Source organism: Schistocerca serialis, chromosome 8 (genome assembly GCF_023864345.2).
Source record: "Schistocerca serialis cubense isolate TAMUIC-IGC-003099 chromosome 8, iqSchSeri2.2, whole genome shotgun sequence".
NCBI classification, from domain to species: domain Eukaryota; kingdom Metazoa; phylum Arthropoda; class Insecta; order Orthoptera; family Acrididae; genus Schistocerca; species Schistocerca serialis.
The window spans coordinates 471,638,942-471,660,720 of NC_064645.1; the positions used below are offsets into that span (position 1 = coordinate 471,638,942).

The 21,779-nt window shown below is 40.5% G+C and overlaps 1 protein-coding gene and 1 non-coding gene across 4 annotated transcripts in view; both read left to right on the top strand.

The window, feature by feature from the left end:
* The window catches only part of LOC126416096 (A disintegrin and metalloproteinase with thrombospondin motifs 1), a 498,682-nt gene that overhangs the window by 368,790 nt on the left and 108,113 nt on the right, over nucleotides 1-21,779 (top strand). The gene's annotated exons all lie outside the window — the stretch shown is intronic.
* On the top strand, nucleotides 8,743-8,814 carry Trnaq-uug (transfer RNA glutamine (anticodon UUG)). Its single transcript has one exon. It is a non-coding gene; the product is annotated as a tRNA-Gln (tRNA).

Sequence of the window (21,779 nt, forward strand, 5' to 3'; positions counted from 1 at the left end):
CATCCAAAATGAAATCTGACCTTCTTTCTCTTTTTCCACGATTAACTTTGTATTAGAATTAATATCTTCTTTTTTTTCTTCTTTCTCTTTCGCCTTTGTCCCTCCTCGGCGCAGGGTCGGCATGGTTATGAACACATTCGGCATGATCAGTTTAAGGGGTAACCAGATGCCGTTCCTATCGCCACCCAGTTACCACTCAGGATGGAATATACGTACCCCAACAGTCTGCGTGTAGCGTAATTCACGTGAAAGTTTTCTAAATGTATGCGAATCGTATAACTGAGGCGGGACCTGGTTACCGGCCCAGTATTCGCCTAGTATTGGGTGGAAACCGCCTAAAAACCACATGCAGACCGGCCGGCACACCGACCATCGTCGTTATCCGCCGGGCGGATTCAATCTGGGGCCGGCCACCTCCCCGTCCCGCAAGCGGCACTTTAACACGCACGGCTATCCGGGCTGGTTTATATTAGAATTAATATCATTCAGAAAATGTAGAAATTCTGAGAGATCTTTCTCTCCCTGAGACCATACAAAGAAAGTATCATCAACAATCGCTATCTGAAGGACTGCTACTCCAAATTTTTCCTTATCAAAACTTGCTACAGCTGCGCTCAGTGGGTTCCCCATAGTCACACTGTCAGTTGTCTCACAGAATCTGTTGTCTCATTGAAAGTAAGCTGATGTGAGACGATGTTAAAAGAGATCTGCCATATCCTTTGCGAAAGAACTTTCCAAATGTGAGAACACCCCATTATAGGAACCATCGTAAATAGTGACACAACATCAAAACGTAACATCACTTGGAATCAACTTGAAAGATTTTAATTTTTCGATAAAATGGTCAGAATTTTTTTAAATACAATTGCCAGTTTTTCCTACAAACAGCCGTAGACGAGTGTCTAAGTGTTTGGCAGTTCCATAGGCCAGATAATCAATAGTGTTAACAATAGGTCTTAATGGAATACCAGGTTTGTGAATATGCAGTGAACCATACAGTCTTTGTAACAATGCTTATGAGTTGATGAGATCCTCATTGTCAATGGGAGAAATCTAAGAGACTTTTATTAGCTTATTAATTGTCATAAGAACAGACGTTGTGGGATCTCCCTTAACGTCTCTTTATCTTTCTGGTCCTAATATGTCCTCAATTTTACTGCTATATTTGCACTGTAGTATTGCCCTTTTCTGCTGATATAATTCGAAAAGAATTGGAATTTCCGTATCAGGGTTTAAATTTTGCAGACCTTTCCTCTCACTTTTCGTTAAGGTACTGCTACGTTGTTCGCTCCTAAGCAGTATCCTGGTTGAGTCCATCTTTATTCCATCTGCAGTTGATTTAGGTAAAAAATGTATTTCAGCTTCTGTATTAGCAACAGTGTCTTCCGCTCGTATTCTAGGAGGTACAACTACATAGCTTCCTGCTATGGCAAGTATGTATTTCATTCTTGGATAGAACGCTATCAGACCTATTAATAACAGTATGCTTCATATCTCAAGGCAGGAAAGTCACTCTTTTCTTTTGCAGTCTATTAAATTTCTCCTTCCTCTCGTAAATGATGTTGCAGAATCTACTTCTGTTTTTGTCCATCCTACAGCCTCTAAGAATATGCAATACTTTAACATCCTGTATAGGAGGTGAGCATGTCACCGACACGATAAAGAAATTTGTACGTGATTTAAATGTAACACTGTTTGTTTACATTTGACGCTAAAAAAATGGTTCAAATGGGTCTGAGCACTATGGGACTTAACATCTGAGGCCATCAGTCCCCTAGAACTTAGAACTACTTAAACCTGACTAACCTAAGGACATAACACACATCCATGCCGAGGCTGGATTCGAACCTGCGACCGTAGCAGCAGCGCGGTTCCGGACTGAAGCGCCTAGAACCGCTCGGCCACACCGGCCGGCATTTGACGCTAAGACCAAACTTTAATAGTACACATATTTGTCCTGATTCTACACATTTACTTTTTAGTAGCAGAAACTGTAAATACTGTCGCTGTTAAGAAATCGCCTGCACCGAAACACACTTTGCAGCTAGGAAACTGCTGTTTGGCAATACCTGGAACGAGAATAGATCGTGCGGAGAGACGACAGAAATTGGTCAACCACAAATCTAGGTGGGAGTACACTACTATACTGTAACGACAATTTCCTTCAGTTGATTGCGAGCCATGACATGCAGCCCCTCTATCCGCCGCTCCCTTGCCCCTGCCCTTCTGCCACACTCTCTACTCTCCTCACGTCCACGAAATGAAAGTTGTGTAGAGTCAAAGCACAATAGCTAGGAAAATTTTAATATGGTCAGTACTGCCATAGTCCATAGGTTTCATTGAATTCTGTAAGAAATACAGGTCAGACCACGCTGAAACCCGTCCATAGCACAATACTACTGATTTCAGACTATACAAGTGTCGAGCACGATTTCTGAAACGCCATCAATGTGATAAAACAAGATACCTAATTTCTCCGACCATGTGAGTCGCATCCAAGTGTCACTATTGAGGTATCGTTCTCTAAAGTCCAACGTGATTCCTCCATTTGTTGCTAGTGTATTTAGTGTTTTCTTCAGCTCAATATTATACCTCAGTTCCGTTCAGTGGCTGGAAATATTTTCTATTGATTGTTTCTCTTGTATTCCCTGTCTAACATGATCATGTTTTCAGATATTACCTACTCTGTTTCAGGCTGTAGTAAATCAAATACAATTTCGTTGTACATTTCAAGACGGTTACATACACAATTACAGGCGTCTTGGGACCTCCCCACTATTACGATGGCAATAAAAAGTTTAAAACGTCCAACTTTATCTTTCTCAGTAAAGTATTCTGATGGTTTACGCAAATGTATAACGGTAGCCAGTCAACAATGGTCCAACTAATATATGCGTACTCTTCAATGTATTGTACAAACTGCGTTTAACAGGTTTTTGTATTAGTAAAAGATGCATTAAGTTGCAGTTCACGAATCAGTTGTTGGCTAGAACATGCAAGTCATTTCCAAAGCGCTACTCAGCATATGCGCAAACATGTCTCGCCTTTCCACAAATTGAAAAAAAGATATAGAAACGATTAAGTTGTGAAGCGTGTAGTGAAGCTCTACAGAATCAACGATTTAAATAGCAACAGAAATCTGTCTTCTGCTAGTGGAGAGGCCACTGCTAAGAGAAAGATTGGTAATGGCAAATTAATGAGAGAAAATGATAATACAGGAGACAGCTATATGGACGAATGGATTTTTCGAATCAAGTAATAATCGCAAGGGAATTGCTCTCACGACAGACGCGGCAGTGGCACATCCGTGACCTCTGGGAGGGAAAGTTCTCCCAGCTCGTCCCATAAATGGCTCTCCCTGCGCGGCGGCAGTGCCTCGTAATTGCCTGAAGCTCTGGCCGCTGTGTGACGTGGCATTTCGCAGCACTAGACCCGGCATCTCTGTTCCTGGGCATTAGCCGCGTCTGCCGTGTGTCTAATGGCGGAGGGCAAGCCGCGCCTCGACGGGGAACAGTGCGAGAAATTTATGTTGACGTTTATCTCAGGTTGCACGAGTGATCAACATTTCAGGCAGAAAAATCTTGCAGTTAAGGCTCTGGGCTGTTTTTTAATGCGTAAAAATCTTGCTTCTGCTTGTACACATGAGCTGTCTGGCAGTGTTCTCACTGTAGCTACCCCAGAGCGAGATGGTGCAGTGATAACACACTGGACTTGTTTCCGGGATGACGGCTATTCAAATACCCGTCCGGACATTTTGCTGTAGTTTTCCTAGGTCGCTAAGGCGAATGACATCATTGCGCCTTTGGAGAATTTCGCCCGATTTCCTTCCTTAATTGTCTTCGTCCGCGGGACCTTAACGTTCCTCCCCTCGCTTTAACCTTTTTTACTTTAACTCCCCTACAAGACACGTAATTTCGGCTCTTATACGAACTGAGTACAGCATCCTTGGATACTTCTTCTGTCCTTTTCCATAAGTTATATAAAGCGAAATTTGCTATTATCAAAAAATTTTGGTTCGCCGCGAATCTTTTGGACATCAAAACTTTTCGCGACCGCTGTTTATTGACAGATAAAAACTTCGTCGCTTGCATCACCGCCTCACCGTCCCTTACTATTTCCATCATCGCTGTTTGGGCCTTCTGAGCCGGATATTTTGAGAGTGAACGTATCCGTTCAGTAATGCACCAGCAAAAGCAGCCGACGTTAGATAAAAGTTTTTCTCGCCTTTCCAGTTTCACGCAGCACATAATAAGTCGGTGACGGAGATATTGTCTTTCCTCATTACGTGCTAATGCTGAGAGCAAAACAGTAGCTCACTGTCCATTTTGATTCATGACGCCTACAGCAAACCCAGAACATTCTCGCGACTTTTCCAATTAACACTACTGTACGACATGCAGCCACAAGCGTTGTCCACAAAAACATGCCCTGTTCACAATGATCGTCGTGCTTCAAAACGAAATTTTTGATGTTACTGACAATGAAGTACAAATATATGTTCGGGAGTGGCCTTATTCTGTCTGTTGTAATCCACTGTCGACAGAATTAAGTCCGGGTACATAACAATCGGCAGCGGGAAAGATGAAGCGATAGTAATAGTGTTCCTTCTACGCGGAGCCTTTGAAGATGTACACGAAGTGGTTTTAATTCACGGGAGATTTAGCTAACTTTGGTCAGATCTCATCGAATGTAACATCAAGTAGTGAGTCTCGTATCGATAAATCAATATAAAACCAGGGGAAAAAATGCTCCTTTCTTGGTGGTTAGACATAAAAACAGGAAAAATATCTGTAAGGATGCAATGGTTAGCACACTGGACTCTGAATCCAGCGATCCGAGATCAAATCTCGGTGGGACCTATCGTTTTTATTCCGTTGAACGGATGTTACTGACTACAAGCACAGAAACACGAATTTAATAGATACTAGTAGTTATCTTCTAAGCGATATGTAATGCTTTGTCTGAAGATGGATTTAAGTCTCGTACTGTTACAGTTGTATAAATTATTCCCATACAGTAACTATGGCTGCTTGCAACGTTTTGCTCCTTGTTACATTTCCAAAGTCGGAGAGATCTCAAACCGGTCTAGATTAAAATATGATGCGTTTTCTTTCCTTATAAATTTCGGCAGATTTCGACTCTGACGATGATTTATTGATTATGAACTGCAGGTCAATGCGGAATAAATTGCAAAAAGATAGGAAATTAAACCTGAATAAACTGAAGGAACAAGACGTTTATAAGAATCTAAGAGAGAGCACTTTGGAATGTTGGACTGAAACAGAGGAAAGGAATGTAATAGAAGATGAATGGATAGCTTTGAGAGATGAAATCGCTAATGCAGCATAGGATCACATAGGAAAAAAATAAATCCCAGTAGAAGTCCATGGATACCATAGAACATACTGAATTTAACTGACGAAAGGAGAAAATATAAAAACGCAGCGAATGAAGCAGACGAAAGAGAATATAGACGTCTAAAAAGGAATGGTTAGAGGACAAATGCAAGATGTATAAACAAGAATGGTTAGAGGACAAATGCAAGATGTAGAAGCATGTACAGTAGACCTACGGAAAGATAGGTGCCGCCTATGGGAAAATTAAAGAGTCCTTTGGAGAAAAGATAAACAACTGGATGAACATCAAGAGGTCAGGTGGAAAGCCAGTATTAAGCAAAGAAGGGAAAGTTGAAAGGTTGAAGGAGTATAGAGAGGGTCGAGAAGGTCCTTATAAGGGGAACAAATCTCAGGACAATATTTAAAAAGATAAAAGAAAGTAGATGAAAATAAGACGGGAGATATGATACTGCGAAACGAGTTTGGCAGATCTCTGGAAGACCTAATGGAAAAAAAAAAATTGTCCCTTGGGGTAGATGGCATGTTTTCAGAATTATTGAGGTCCTGGACCAGACAGCTGTAGCAAAACTATAACACCTGCTGTGTGAGATGTATAAGACCGGCGAAATACTCTCAGACTGCAGAATGAATGTAATTATACCAATGCCACGGCAAGCAGGTGAGAATACCATCGAAGCATCTGCTTGATAAGTCATGTTTGCATAATATTGAAACGAATTGTTCACATAAGTACGGAAAAACTAGTTCAGGCCGACCTCGGGGAAGATTAGTTTCGGTTTGCGAGCAATACAGAAATACTCCCTATGATATGTATTAAGACTAGTGATCCGCCCCAGCTTCGTACAGGTAGCGCTAAATATCAACGGCCGGACAACTTGTCCGGCGTGGCGCTAATAAATTCTACACACAAATCTTCCACGAGAATCAGTCTGTTATCGAATACCGCACCAAAGTCCGTCCAATAGTTCACGAGATTAGCCTTCACATACAGTCATAAAAACGTGACGGAAGCTTTATGTGTGGAAGATAGGTTGCAAAAAGGGAAACCTACGTTTATAGCATTTGTAGATTTAGAAAAAGCTTTTGACAATGTTGACTAGACTATATTCTTTGAAATTCCGAAGGTAGCAAGGATGAAATGCAGGAAGCGAAAGGTTATTTACTACTGATACAGACCCGGACTGCAGTTACAAGAGTCGAGGCGCGTGAGCGGAAAGCAGTGGTTGAGAAGGGAGTGAGACAGATTGTAGCCTATCCCCGATGTTACTAGTCTGCATACTGAGCATGCTGTAAGGGAGACCAAGGAAAAATTTGAAAGTTGGACGATGACACAGTAATTACCTCTGAAACAGCAGCTGACTTCGAATAGCAGTTGAACGGAATGGATAGTGTCTTGAAAAGAGATTGTAAGATCAAAATCAACAAAAGTAAAACTACGATAATGAAATGTAGTCGAATCAAATCAGGTGACGCTGAGGGAATTACATTAGGTAATGAGAAACTAAAAGTTGCAGAGGAGTTCAGCACTTTGGGCACCAAAATAGCTAATGATGGTTGAGGTAGAAAGGAAATAAATGCTGATTGGCCATAGCTAGAAACATATTTCTGAAAAAAGATACATTTTTTTGCATCGAATATAAATTTAAGTCCTAGAAAGTCTTTTCTGAAGATACTTGTTTGGAGTGTAGCCTTACATGAAGTGAAACATGGACGATATACAGTTGAGACAAGAAGAGACTAGAAGCTTTTGAAATTTGGTGCCACAGAAGAATTCTGAAGATTAGACAGATAGATCGAATAACAAATGAGGAGTTACTGAATCGAATTGGGGAAAAAATAAATGTATGGCATAATTCGAGAAAAAGATGTGACCAGTTCATAGGACACATACTGAACCGTCAAGGGACTGTCAATTTGGTTATGGAATGAAGGGTAGGGGTAAAAATTGTAGAGGGAGACCAAAGCCTTAACACCGAAAGCATTCAGAAATGTATGTGGGTTAAGACCACAACAATAACAGATATTTGTTGTAAATGCGTAAAAACAGATTCTATCTTAGGACAATATGTAAAGAAACTGGGCTATACGGAAGCCAGGTAGTGCATATGCAGTACGTCACGCTATCTCCATATTATTGCTACTTTGTTGTCTTTTAAGAAAATAATATTGCAGTAAGTTAGGGCTGCTCTGTGATGGAAAGGCTCAGTCATATGACAGATGAGACAAATAAAGCAAAGAAATTACCTACATGCTAGAATATAAAAATGTTGTTTCTGAAAAGTTCAGGCGATTATAAATTTTTATGTGAAAATTTGTGATTGCAAAATTATTATTAAATCTACATCAAGTACCTAGGGAACAAAACATTTTTTAATTTTTATGGTGTGTATTAGACACTGAATGTCGCAGCCAACAAATATCGGTACTGCTTTATTTATTTTCATATAGAAACGTGCTAAATTAAAGTTTTTGTACAAAGCTAACTTTTATAGGTATCACTAGAGATGTAAGAGGCTGTACGTGCTTTTAATTGGGGGCCGTGGTGAAGAACCCTGACATTTCACATAAACGTATGAAATAAAAGTGGATTGTGGTACATTACTGAGTACGGAACAATGGAACTCGAAATTATAACACATCGTATAGAATACAAACGAAATAGACTCGTTTGTTTTCGTTTTACGGTTTTTATTATTTACGATGTTCTTTAATTTTTTGTACACAATACAACCACAGAACTTCAGAGTACTGAAATTGCGTAGCAAGACTATACATTGTATTCTAATCTTAAGCCAATAAGCTATAAGTACAATTATCTTAATATAAGGGTGTTCTGTTAAAACCGACTGCGAGGAAGAAAAGAAAACAATACACAGTTGAGTGTACAATTTTTGTTTAAAATCATGTTGTATACGGAAAACCGATATATGTGGGAGAAACAATTTTGTCTAATTGTTTAAATGCCCAGCTATCGTAGTTATATCCGACTGCGAGAAAGAAAACGAAACCATGCATCTTCGCAGCACAGCACAGCATTTTCTTTCTCGCGGTCGGTTTGAACAGAAAACCTGTATAGTGGTGTTCAAAAAATGTGCAGTGTATGTCCGTTCGAATGTTTATTAGTGTGTAGTGTTCCCCTTTTTATTATCATTGATTAAAGTCTCTAACGGTAGTTTCACTCTTAAGTGTTCAATGTAAGTGATTTAAAGGTTGTTTTCTGATAGCTAGTGTGGTTTATTTTATCGGGGTGACCTTGACCGAGTCAGATGTACTTGTCTGTTAAGTTCTCGTTATCTTTTCGTTACAGCTGACTCAACCGATAGTAGCAGTCTGCTAGTGCACAGTAGATAGTTAGATCTTGTATCAGAAGCGTAAGACTTGCTGCGGTCCCATGGTGTAATGGTTAGCACTCTGGACTTTGAATCCAGCGATCCGAGTTCAAATCTCGGTGGGACCTGCAGAATTTTAAATTTGTTCACTGCAGTCTTAATATCAAAACCGAAATATGATGTGCCGATAACAGCTGATACTCTTACTTACAGCGAACCGAAATCTGATTTCGTGGATTGCAAACATGGAGGTATACTAAATGCTAGTTGCGAAGCACATTAAGAAATACATTTAGTAAAATTTTATACGTTACTTTAGATGAAGAGCTTACAATATCCCAGAATGCTGATTTTCCTTTGTACATTTTACTAGGACTACGAAGTGCTTACAAAGTGAAATGTTGTCGGAGCTCCCACACTGAAATAAATCGACACCTGGATTCCTAATTCTCTTGGATGGAGAAAACAAGATCAAATGAAACAAGTTTCACTAAATTTATCTTCGCCACTGCAGAGGTTATTGAACGCTGTTGTGTTGGCAGATGATAATTCTACCAGAAACATAATTAAGTAGCTGTTTATGTTACTGAAAAATTGTTCCTGTATGAACTCGCTTCACTCCTTACACACTCATCTTCAGACTGAAAACAGATTACATTTTAAACACCGTGCAGACTGTTGCGGAAGGTGGTGCGTCCTTCACTACAGATAGTCCCGTGGCGCAACCTTTTTGGGCATTGCCAATGACGGAACGGTTGATGATTCCCTATGAACAATTTCATGTTCATTTTAAATTTGTAAACAAATAAAACCGATAATTTTGCGAATCGATTTTCCTCTGTTAAAAACGAGACAAAAATATGTAGGAGGGCTCTATGGTGTGCTGTCTAAAACAGTCACAAAAACAAACCACTGTTGAATACATCATTAGATGATGATACCGCTGTGGATTGTGGATTTAATGGATTGCACTGTGGATGGCGCCACCTGCGTTCTTCGTGCATTGTGTTCTTCTCAGAACGATGCATTTTCAAGAATGTTAACAGTGAAATACTGAATGTGTAACACTTCTCAATAATTAAACAATAACTCTGGGGAATAAACTGTTTACGAAGCTATGAAATGTTTGCAAAGCACACAATCAAAAATGTTGATTTCCATTTTTAATTCGTACTCTGCGAAAGACGCAGGATACCCATTACAGTAACTGCGTATCCTATCGACGATATAGTGGCTTTCCCCTTTCTCGACGTCTACAGATGCTAGGCAACCAGCAGTGGCACTGTTACTGTCTGAGGAAGGCAGCCAGCAGAAGCAGCTGCTGCCAGACGTCGACCGCACCGCCCTTCCACAATCCGAACAGGTTATGCAGAGGCCATTCCCACGTCCGATTTGTTTTCACGTCCTGTGCAAAGATGTGAGGGTTACAACACAAGTGAACAGTCTGCTGAATGATTCCTAATCACGCAACAATTGCTTATCCATCTAGCGCCAGTCGCGTGTACTTGTCTGTAAGCCCACATTCTTTGTAGCTGTCTCAACTTATAGTAGCCACCGCTACTTAATTGTAGACAGTTAGATCTTGTATCGAGATGCTACAACTCATCGTAGCCCCATGGTGATAAGAGTTGTATCAAATGTGATAGTGACATGGGGAATAATGAGACACTGTAAATAGTTTGACTTGGATAAAATGCGTGTTTTTGTAACACACGTATCAGACTCAATACTTCATTTCCCAGAAGCTGTCATTTAGGAATTACGTTATAAAACTGCTTATATTTGAAGCTCCATATATTAATAAAAACCGGTAATGGACCACAATAGCATTTCATAAAGCAATGGAGAGTGGGCACTAGGTATAGTACCATAACGTAATCCAACCGAGTCAGGCGCAAAAGACAGCATAAAATTGTAATTTGCCTAGTAAACTTCTTATAGCTTCTACATACGTCCTGTGTCTTACCCAAATCAGACAGACACCGTAGTTTTGTGTGTAAATATTTTAGTAACCTTCATACAGCTGTTTTATAGCTGGATATACAGAAAAATTAGGTATGGCTGGCGCTCTTTGTAGAGGTACTATTGTCAGCGAAGTATTCAGGATAAAGGCAAGAAGACCAATAGTTTATTTATATAAAGCTTTATCAAACACTCAGCCAGCGATCAGTGAAGTAACAGAGAAGCATGAAAGTCTGTTGAGCGTAAATTAACAGACTTAGTGAAGTGGTATGAACAAGTAACTGGAATGGATGATGTCAGGCGAGCACAAACTAGGGTACTTGAAGCTGAAGTAAAATTTATAGCTGCACAGGAAAGGAGAGGAGAAGCAAATAAAGCTGTAACAGAAATTCAAAGCCAACTGAAGGATATAGATGCTGCCTTGGATAATACCACGAGAGGAGAGGATCGTTATGCTCAGCTAATTACAAAAGAGCATCAAATACTGAAGGAAGAAAGGAAACTAATGACTGAATTTCAACAGTTAGAGTGGGAAGAGAGAGAATAATTTTCCATGCTTTCTTCAGCGGTTAAACAAATGGTGTAATGGTTAGCACTCTGGACTTTGCGTCCAGTAATCCGAGTTCAACACTCGGTGGGACCTTAATAATTTTAATTTTGTAGAATGCTATCTCAATAAGACATTAAAAATGTAATGTTCCGATAACAACTGAAATTGATACAAAAAGCGTAGGAAGACAGAATTCGTGAATCTAAAATACTGAGAGATACTTAATGACAACTGCAGGGCACCTTAGGAAATGCACTTAGTAAATTTAATTAAAAGATGTAAAATTGGTGGTTGAGTGGGTAACTGCCAGATTATGACCTCAAAAGTACTGGATTTAATCCCCAGTTCCTTCTAGGGTAATATTTTCTTTCTCATAACTTATCGCTGCTTCTATCTTAGCAGTGATTTGCTAACGTGAAAAATACCGAGATACACTGCACTTCGGAGTCACGTACACGGCTCGTCCCCCAGTTAAACGGTTGAGGAAGACAGTTCAAAGGTCAGACAGAGACCACTCCCAATAGCACAAGTGCCACACAATGATGAAATGATGATGATGATGATTATGATAATAATAAAAATGATAAAATTTATGAAATGTTTTAATAATCATAGTAAGTAGTTTACATAAGTGCGTAGTACGTCTGTTTGGCATAAATTCCAGGAAATAGCAATTCAAAAAAATTTATCATGTGAAAAGCACTTTCCTAAAATTTGAGCCGGCCGGGATGGCCGAGCTGTTCTAGGCGCTGCAGTCTGGAACTGCGCGACCGCTACGGTCGCAGGTTCGAATCCTGCCCCGGGCATGGATGTGTGTGATGTTCTTACGTTAGTTAGGTTTAAGTAGTTTTAAGTTCTAGGTGGCTTATGACCTCAGCAGTTGAGTCCCATAGTGCTCAGAGCCATTTGAACCAATTTGAATCCTAAAATTTGAGAATTACATGTTTCATGAAATTGATTTAAGAACTATAACAGCAAAAAGCATCACAACTTTGACAATGCTGTGATGCCAGGTGAAATAAATGGATAAATAAATAAAATCGACAACGTAGAGGGTACAGGCTCCCCAGAGAGACATTTCAATAAAATCGAAGTGTCTTTCTCGGGAGCCTGTATCCTCTACGTTGTCGATTTTATTGATTTTATTTCTTTCTGGGGAGCCTATATCCTCTACGCTGTTAATTCATAGTAACGAATTAGTCCGGCAAGTGCAAAGATAAAATTACAATGCAGAAGCATTTTACAAACGTATCAAAACACAAAATGGTTCAAATGGCTCTGAGCACTATGAGACTTAACTTCTGAGGTCATCAGTCCCGTAGAACTTAGAACTACTTAAACCTAACTAACCTAAGGACATCACACACATCCATGCCCGAGGCAGGATTCGAACCTGCGACCGTAGCTGTCGCACGGTTCCAGACTGTAGTGCCTAGAACCACACGGCCGCCCCGGCCGGCTATCAAAACGCAGACTGGTTCCATTCGAATCAACATATGCGCTGTGCTTATCCATAACTGTATTCATAATATGGTTCACAGTAACAACATTAATAGATGTTACTGCATGCTGCAGACATAAGACAATAAAAGAAAAGTATGTCATTTGTTTACTGCATTCTGTGGGTCGTTCCTAACTGCAAACAGCTTGCAGTAGAAGAGATGTATTTCACAATATCGAAGATGAGCAAATGCTCATAGCTCTTAAGGTATGCATTGTAGGGTCCATGCTTAACGACATTCTTTTCTTGTTGTGGTCCATATTATCATCTCTCGAAGTATGGAGTACTCCTACTCCTTTCTTCTGCTTTACAAGGCAACAACTCTACTCCGTGAATAAAAAACCGACAACAAAGTGTTTCACTGTGTGCAATTGGCGCTCGCATGTTTATTGACAGAAGAGGAAAAATTCAGTTGTGTCATTATATTGTTTTTCATGCGTTAGGTTGATATTTGAAAACTCGTTTGACAACAGTGCATGCGTGTTCGATAGAGAGAGAGAGAGAGAGAGAGAGAGAGAGAGAGAGGGTGTTCGTATGTGTTATGGCTGGAAGAGGGTTGGAGAGTCTCGAAATGGCCCCTACACGTTCCAGTTTACCTGTTAAGGTGCACCTGTACAGGTTTGCCTGCATGTGTTTTCCTGCACAGACGTCACAGTACACTCTCGAGGTCTTCAACTTGCGGTTATGAGCATAGCTTCAACTGAAGAACACCCGTTGTCCACCAGTTAAGTGTAAGCACCTTCTCGCTTTCCTTTATTGTGGAGCTTCTATTTCCAATTTATTAAGTTGAAATGAATTACGCAGTGGCGTTGTTTCCTTTGCCATTTCCCATGTTGGCAAACGAATATATTATCTCAAAAACAGGACACTACTAAAAGTACTGCAAATTAGCACCTCTAAAGCATTCACACAACTCACTAACTTCTCGCATGCCGACGCGAAGACGTAATAAGGTGAAGCGAGAGCTGCAGTTCTATTTAAACTGCCGGGATGGACTGCTTCCACCAGAAATAAACATAGCTTTCTGTCGGCTCCCACCGTGTTGCCACTTTCGCTGCGAAAGCATTGTGCCTCCGAGTTCTCAAAGTGCGAAACTTTTCCGGGAGCTAATATTTTTGCGTTGTTATTGTTGTTGTGGTCTTCAGTCCTGAGACTGGTTTGATGCAGCTCTCCATGCTACTCTATCCTGTGCAAGCTTTTTCATCTCCCAGTACCTACTGCAACCTACATCCTTCTGAATCTGCTTAGTGTATTCATCTCTTGGTCTCCCTCTACGATTTTTACCCTCCACGCTACCCTCCAATACTAAATTGGTGATCCCTTGATGACTCAGAACATGTCTTACCAACCGATCCCTTCTTCTGGTCAAGTTGTGCCACAAACTTCTCTTCTCCCCAATTCTATTCAATACCCCCTTATTAGGTATGTGATCTACCCATATAATCTTCAGTATTCTTCTGTAGCACCACATTTCGAAAGCTTCTATTCTCTTCTTGTCCAAACTATTTATCGTCCATGTTTCACTTCCATACTCCTTACAAATACTTTCAGAAACGACTTCCTGACACTTAAATCAATACTGGATGTTAACAAATTTCTCTTCTTCAGAAACGCTTTCCTTGCCATTGCGAGGATACATTTTATATCCTCTCTACTTCGACAATCATCAGTTATTTTGCTCCCCAAATAGCAAAACTCCTTTACTACTTTAAGTGCCTCATTTCCTAATCTAATTCCTCAGCATCACCCGACTTAATTAAACTACATACCATTATCCTTGTTTTGCTTTTGTTGATGTTCATCTTATATCCTCCTTTCAAGACACATTCCATTCCATTCAACTGCTCTTCCAAGTCCTTTGCTGTCTCTGACAGAATTACAATGTCATCGGCGAACCTCAAAGTTTTTATTTCTTCTCCATGAATTTTAATACCTACTCCGAATTTTTCTTTTGTTTCCTTTACTGCTTGCTCAATATACAGATTGAACAACATCGGGGAGAGGCTACAACCCTGTCTTACTCCCTTCCCAACCACTGCTTCCCTTTCATGTCCCTCGACTCTTATAACTGCCATCTGGTTTCTGTACAAATTGTAAATAGCCTTTCGCTCCCTGTATTTTACCCCTGCCACCTTTAGAATTTGAAAGAGAGTATTCCAGTCAACATTGTCAAAAGCTTTCTCTAAGTCTACAAATGCTAGAAACGTGGGTTTGCCTTTCCTTAATCTATCTTCTAAGATAAGTCGTAGGGTCAGTATTGCCTCACGTGTTCCAATATTTTTACGGAATCCAAACTGATCTTCCCCGAGGTCGGCTTCTACCAGTTTTTCCATTCGTCTGTAAAGAATTCGTGTTAGTATTTTGCAGCTGTGACTTATTAAACTGATAGTTCGGTAATTTTCACATCTGTCAACACCTGCTTTCTTTGGGATTGGAATTATTATATTCTTCTTGAAGTCTGAGGGTATTTCGCCTGTTTCATACATCTTGCTCACCAGATGGTAGAGTTTTGTCAGGACTGGCTCTCCCAAGGCCGTCAGTAGTTCCACTGGAATGTTGTCTACTCCGGGGGCCTTGTTTCGACTCAGGTCTTTCAGTGCTCTGTCAAACTCTTCACGCAGTATCATATCTCCCATTTCATCTTCATCTACATCCTCTTCCATTTCCATAATATTGTCCTCAAGTACATCGCCCTTGTATAGACCCTCTATATACTCCTTCCACCTTTCCGCTTTCCCTTCTTTGCTTAGAACTGGGTTTCCATCTGAGCTCTTGATATTCATACAAGTCGTTCTCTTATCTCCAAAGGTCTCTTTAATTTTCCTGTAGGCAGTATCTATCTTACCCCTAGTGAGATAGGCCTCTACATCCTTACATTTGTCCTCTAGCCATCCCTGCTTAGCCATTTTGCACTTCCTGTCGATCTCATTTTTAAGACGTTTGTATTCCTTTTTGCCTGCTTCATTTACTGCATTTTTATATTTTCTCCTTTCATCAATTAAATTCAATATTTCTTCTGTTACCCAAGGATTTCTACTAGCCCTCGTCTTTTTACCTACTTGATCCTCTGCTGCCTTCGCTACTTCATCCCTCAAAGCTACCCATTCTTCTTCTACTGTATTTCTTTCCCCCATTCCTGTCAATTGTTCCCTTATGCTCTCCCTGAAATTCTGTACAATCTCTGGTTCTTTCAGTTTATCCAGGTCCCATCTCCTTAAATTCCCACCTTTTTGCAGTTTCTTCAGTTTTAATCTACAGGTCATAACCAATAGATTGTGGTCAGAGTCCACATCTGCCCCTGGAAATGTCTTACAATTTAAAACCTGGTTCCTAAATCTCTGTCTTACCATTATATAATCTATCTGATATCTTTTAGTATCTCCAGGGTTCTTCCATGTATACAACCTTCTTTCATGATTCTTAAACCAAGTGTGAGTTATGATTATGTTGTGTTCTGTGCAAAATTCTACCAGGCGGCTTCCTCTTTCATTTCTTAGCCCCAATCCATATTCACCTACTATGTTCCCTTCTCTCCCTTTTCCTACACTCGAATTCCAGTCACCCATGACTATTAAATTTTCGTCTCCCTTCACAATCTGAATAATTTCTTTTATTTCATCATACATTTCTTCAATTTCTTCGTCATCTGCAGAGCCAGTTGGCATATAAACTTGTACTATTGTGGTAGGTGTGGGCTTCGTATCTATCTTGGCCACAATAATGCGTTCACTATGCTGTTTGTAGTAGCTTACCCGCATTCCTATTTTCCTATTCATTATTAAACCTACTCCTGCATTACCCCTATTTGATTTTGTGTTTATAACACTGTAGTCACCTGAGCAGAAGTCTTGTTCCTCCTGCCACCGAACTTCACTAATTCCCACTATATCTAACTTCAACCTATCCATTTCCCTTTTTAAATTTTCTAACCTACCTACCCGATTAAGGGATCTGACATTCCACGCTCCGATCCGTAGAACGCCAGTTTTCTTTCTCCTGATAACGACATCCTCTTGAGTAGTCCCCGCCCGGAGATCCGAATGGGGGACTATTTTACCTCCGGAATATTTTACCCAAGAGGACGCCATCATCATTTAATCATACAGTAAAGCTGCATGCCCTCGGGAAAAATTACGGCTGTAGTTTCCCCTTGCTTTCAGCCGTTCGCAGTACCAGCACAGCAAGGCCGATTTGGTTATTGCTACAAGGCCAGATCAGTCAATCATCCAGACTGTTGCCCTTGCAACTACTGAAAAGGCCGCTGCCCCTCTTCAGGAACCACACGTTTGTCTGGCCTCTCAACAGATACCCCTCCGTTGTGGTTGCACCTACGGTACGGCTATCTGTATCGCTGAGGCACGCAAGCCTCCCCACCAACGGCAAGGTCCATGGTTCATGGGGGGGATTTTTGCGTATTCCAAGAAAAAATATAGCTGCAGCTTTTATTAAAATGAAGAACAAATTTCCCACACGCTTAGAGACATTATAGGATTAGAATTCGAGAATTCTTTATTTTTATAGGAGATTTGTTACAAATTAAATACTGAAAAAATGGAAAAGCTTATAAATAGCAAACGCAATGCGATAGGAAACTGTGGAGAGGTAATTGGCGAGTGAACTTTGGTAATAAACGAAAAATATACTGCAATGAATTCAACAGTTTTCGAGGTATGACATGATAAGTTTGAAACCGTTTACCAGACGGAAGTATTTCAACTATTTCAAAAAAAAGAAATTACGATAACTCCGTCCTAATTAAAATTAATAACAGATTTGTTCAAATGGCTCTGAGCACTATGGGACTCAACTGCTGAGGTCATTAGTCCCCTAGAACTTAGAACTAGTTAAACCTAACTAACCTAAAGACATCACAAACATCCATGCCCGAGGCAGGATTCGAACCTGCGACCGTCGCGGTCTTGCGGTTCCAGACTGCAGCGCCTTTAACCGCACGGCCACTTCGGCCGGCCAATAACAGATTTCTGAGATGCTAAGTCGCCTCATCGTTCACAGGATTGTCGACGTGGAAAAAGCAATAGACAAAGTGAAATGGTGCAAGATCTTCAAAATTCTGGGAGAAATAGAAGTAACCTATAGCGAAAGACGGATAATACAAAATGTACAGAAAAGAACAGGGAATAATAAGAATGGTAGACCAAAAACGAAGTGCTGTTATTAAAGAGGATGTAAGACAGGGATGCAGTCTTTCGACTCTTCTGTTCAATCTACCGGGTGATCAAAAAGTCAGTATAAATTTGGAAACTGAATAAATCACGGAATAATGTAGATAGAGAGGTACAAATTGACACACATGCTTGGAATGACATGGGGTTTTATTAGAACCGAAAAAAGACAAAAGTTCAAAAAATGTCCGACAGATGACGCTTCATCTGATCAGAATAGCAATAATTAGCATAACAAAGTAAGACAAAGCAAAGATGATGTTCTTTACAGGAAATGCTCACTATGTCCACCATCATTCCTCAACAATAGCTGTAGTCGAGGAATAATGTTCTGAACAGCACTGTAAAGCAAGTCCGGAGTTATGGTGAGGCATTGGCGTCGGATGTTGTCTTTCAGCATCCCTAGAGATGTCGGTCGATCACGGTTCACTTGCGACTTCAGGTAACCCCAAAGCCAATAATCGCATGGACTGAGGTCTGGGGACCTGGGAGGCCAAGCATGACGAAAGTGGCGGCTGAGCACACGATCATCACTAAACGACGCGCGCAAGAGATCTTTCACGCATCTAGCAATACTTTGTTTTTTTTTTTTTTTGTTCTAATAAAACCTCATGTCATTCCAAGCATATGTGCCAATTTTTACCTCTCTATATACATTATTCCGTGATTTATTAAGTTTTCAAATTTATACTGACTTTTTGATCACCCAGTATACATCGAAGAAGCAACGACGGAAGTAAAAGGAAGATTCAAGACTGGAATTAAAGTTCGGGGTGAAGGATGTCATTGATAATATTCGATGATCACATTGCTATTACCACTGAAAATAAGGAAGAACTACAGTACATGTTGAATGGAATGAACCGTCTAATGAATACAGAATATGGACTGCAAAGAAGAAAGACAGATGAGAGTAACGAGGAATAGCAGGAATAAAATTATCGACACGCTTAGCATCAAGATTGGGACCACGAAGTAGACGAACTTAATGAAGTCTGTTACCTTGGAGGCAAAAACCACATCACGGAACTAAGTAAGGAGGACACAAAAAACCGACCAGCGCAGGCGAAGAGGGCATTCCTGGTCAGAAGAAGTCTAGCAGGATCGGCCCAAATCTGAGGAAGAAATGTCTGAGAATGAACTTTCGGAGCACAACACTGTGTGGCAGTGGATCGTGGACTGTGAGGAAATCCGAAAATAAGAGAATCGAAGCGACTGAGATGTGATGATATAGATGTATGTAGAAAACACTGACAAGGAGAAGGGACAGGGTAATAGGACATCTGTGAAGACATCGCGGAATAACTTCCGTGGTACCAGAGGGAACTGTAGACGGTAAAAACTGTATAGGAAGGCAGAGACTGGATTAAATCCAGCAAGTAATTGAGGACGTAGGTTGCAAGTGCTGTTCTGAAATGAAGAGGAATCCGTGGCGAGCCAAAGTGACTTTACAAAGATCTAAAAAAAAACGCCAGTTTGAGAATTTTTACACGGTTTTTGTTAGCAGACAGAGACTTCTTAGAGAAGTCTACCGCTGCGCAGAGTGGACAGTTGTGGCGGCTGCCTGCAGACAGCACCCGTCGCGACGGCCCAGCTTGGGATCTTAAACGCCAGGAGTCAACTGATTTGCTTTTTACGGCAGATATGAAACAGGCGCAGGAGATCCGATCACAAGATCTGACCTGGACACCTGCGAAGGTAGAAACAATCGAATTTCGATTCTATTACGGCTGCCTCTACGGTTGTGTTCTGCACATTTTTGTCGGCATACACTTTCCAGTTCACCTCTACTGTCACCCGTACAGGCACGATTCACAGGTATATTAAAAGTAACTTCAAACTTTCTGCAAATGATGCAGTTATGTGTAATAAGTATTGTCTGAAAAATAGCTGCGCAAATATTCAGGCAGATCTTGATAAGATTTCAAAGTGTTGGAAAGTTTGGCAACTTGCTTTAAATGTACACAAATTAGAAATGTACATTTCACGAAAAACGGAAAAGTATTATAAACATATACAGACAAGTAGCTGTTACCAAAAATCTCGAAAGGTTCTTGATCGACTTACTTCAAATTTTTACATAATACTCAAATAAATACTCGGATACACACAGGCTCCATATGTTTAAAAATATATCGTACATAAATACGTATACTACATAGAGGGCCAACACTGTTTGCAAAAATCCCGAAAAAATACTTAATCAATTTACTTCAGATTTTTACACGGCACTCTAATAAACATTTGGAAGGACAAGTGTAGGTATTTTTCTAACATATGTAGTACATAAATACATATCATAAAACATGTAAATGTTGTTAGCAAAAATCTCGAAAAGTTGCTGACCAGTTTTCTTTACAGAATCTTGGACAGTGAGAATATATATACATTTGTCAGCAAAACTCTTGAAATTCCTTGACCGACTTAGTCAAATTTTTACACGATAATCTAATAACCATTCAGAGAGCTATATATATGATTTTAAATAACAATTTACAGGTTTTGTGTTAAAACCGACTGACTGTGAGAAAGGAAATGCTGTGCTGGGTAGTGCTTTGAAATGTGCGATTCCGTTTTCTTTGCCGCAGTCTGTTTTAACTACGATAGCAGCGCTTTTAAACATTAAACTAATTGTGTCTCCCATATATATTCTTTGTCCTTACAAAAAAAAATTGTATGCACAACTATGCAACGTTTTGTGTTTTTCCTCACACTCAACTTTAACAAAAACATAAAATATGTTTTTCATGGCTTATCGGCTTCTGATCACAGTACTACTACGGAATCTGAATCGTCTGAAACTTTGTAACCCAACCCGTTTGCAGATTGAAACTATGCGACATACTGTCACTGAAGCTGCTATCCTCACAGATCCAGCAACAGCAGAGACCTCTCATGTCCTGTATGCCAATGAACCCCATCAGCTTAGCTATTCATTTTAAGCGACTTCATTCCGCAATCAAGCTTTCGTTGTCAATAACAATAAATAAGGATCAAGGTCACAGAGCGGAGGTAAGAGGATATGGACAGAGAGGGGGTGGGAAGGAGGAGGTGGACAGAGATAGGGGGAGGAGGAGTTGGACAGATTTTTTTTTTGGGGGGGGGGTAGAAGGACATTACGACGTACATCCGACTACTTTATATATTTAGCAACTGCAAAGCATTGCGGAGTTCACTAGTGACCTATAAATGCAAATTCAATGAGTTACAACTGCCAGGAATCAACTGAGATAAATTACTGGGTATAACAATTTGTAGGGCTATGAAATGCAGTGATCACACAGGTTCAGTCGTAGGTGAGGTAGGTGACATAATTAGGTTCATAGAAAGTGGTTCAAATGGCTCTGAGCACTATGGGACTTAACATCTGTCATCAGTCCCCTAGAACTTAGAACTACGTAAACCTAAATAACCTAAGGACATCACACACATCCATGCCCGAGGCAGGATTCGAACCTGCGACCGTAGCAGTCGTGCGGTTCCGGACTGAAGCGCCTAGAACCGCTCGGCTACCGCGGCCGGCTAGGTTCATAGATTCATAGGTACGCTACTGGGAAAATAAAGTCAGTCTGGAAGGGAGATTGCTTACAAAACACTCGGGCGGCACATCCTAGAATACTGTTCACGTGTGTTGGTCAGACACCAAGTACACCAAACAGGGCTAACAAAGAAGGGCGGCACGAATGGTTACAGATTCGTTTGATTCACGGAAGAATGTCACGGAAATAAAAAACCTGAGTGGCGGATACTTGAAAGTAGAACCAGTTATCGCACGAAGACCTACTTACAAAGCTTCATGACATAGATTTAAATGAAGAAGTTACATATATCCTGCAGCCCCCTACTTATCTCTCCCGTAGGGTCACGAAATCTAGATCACAACAATTTCAGCGCGCC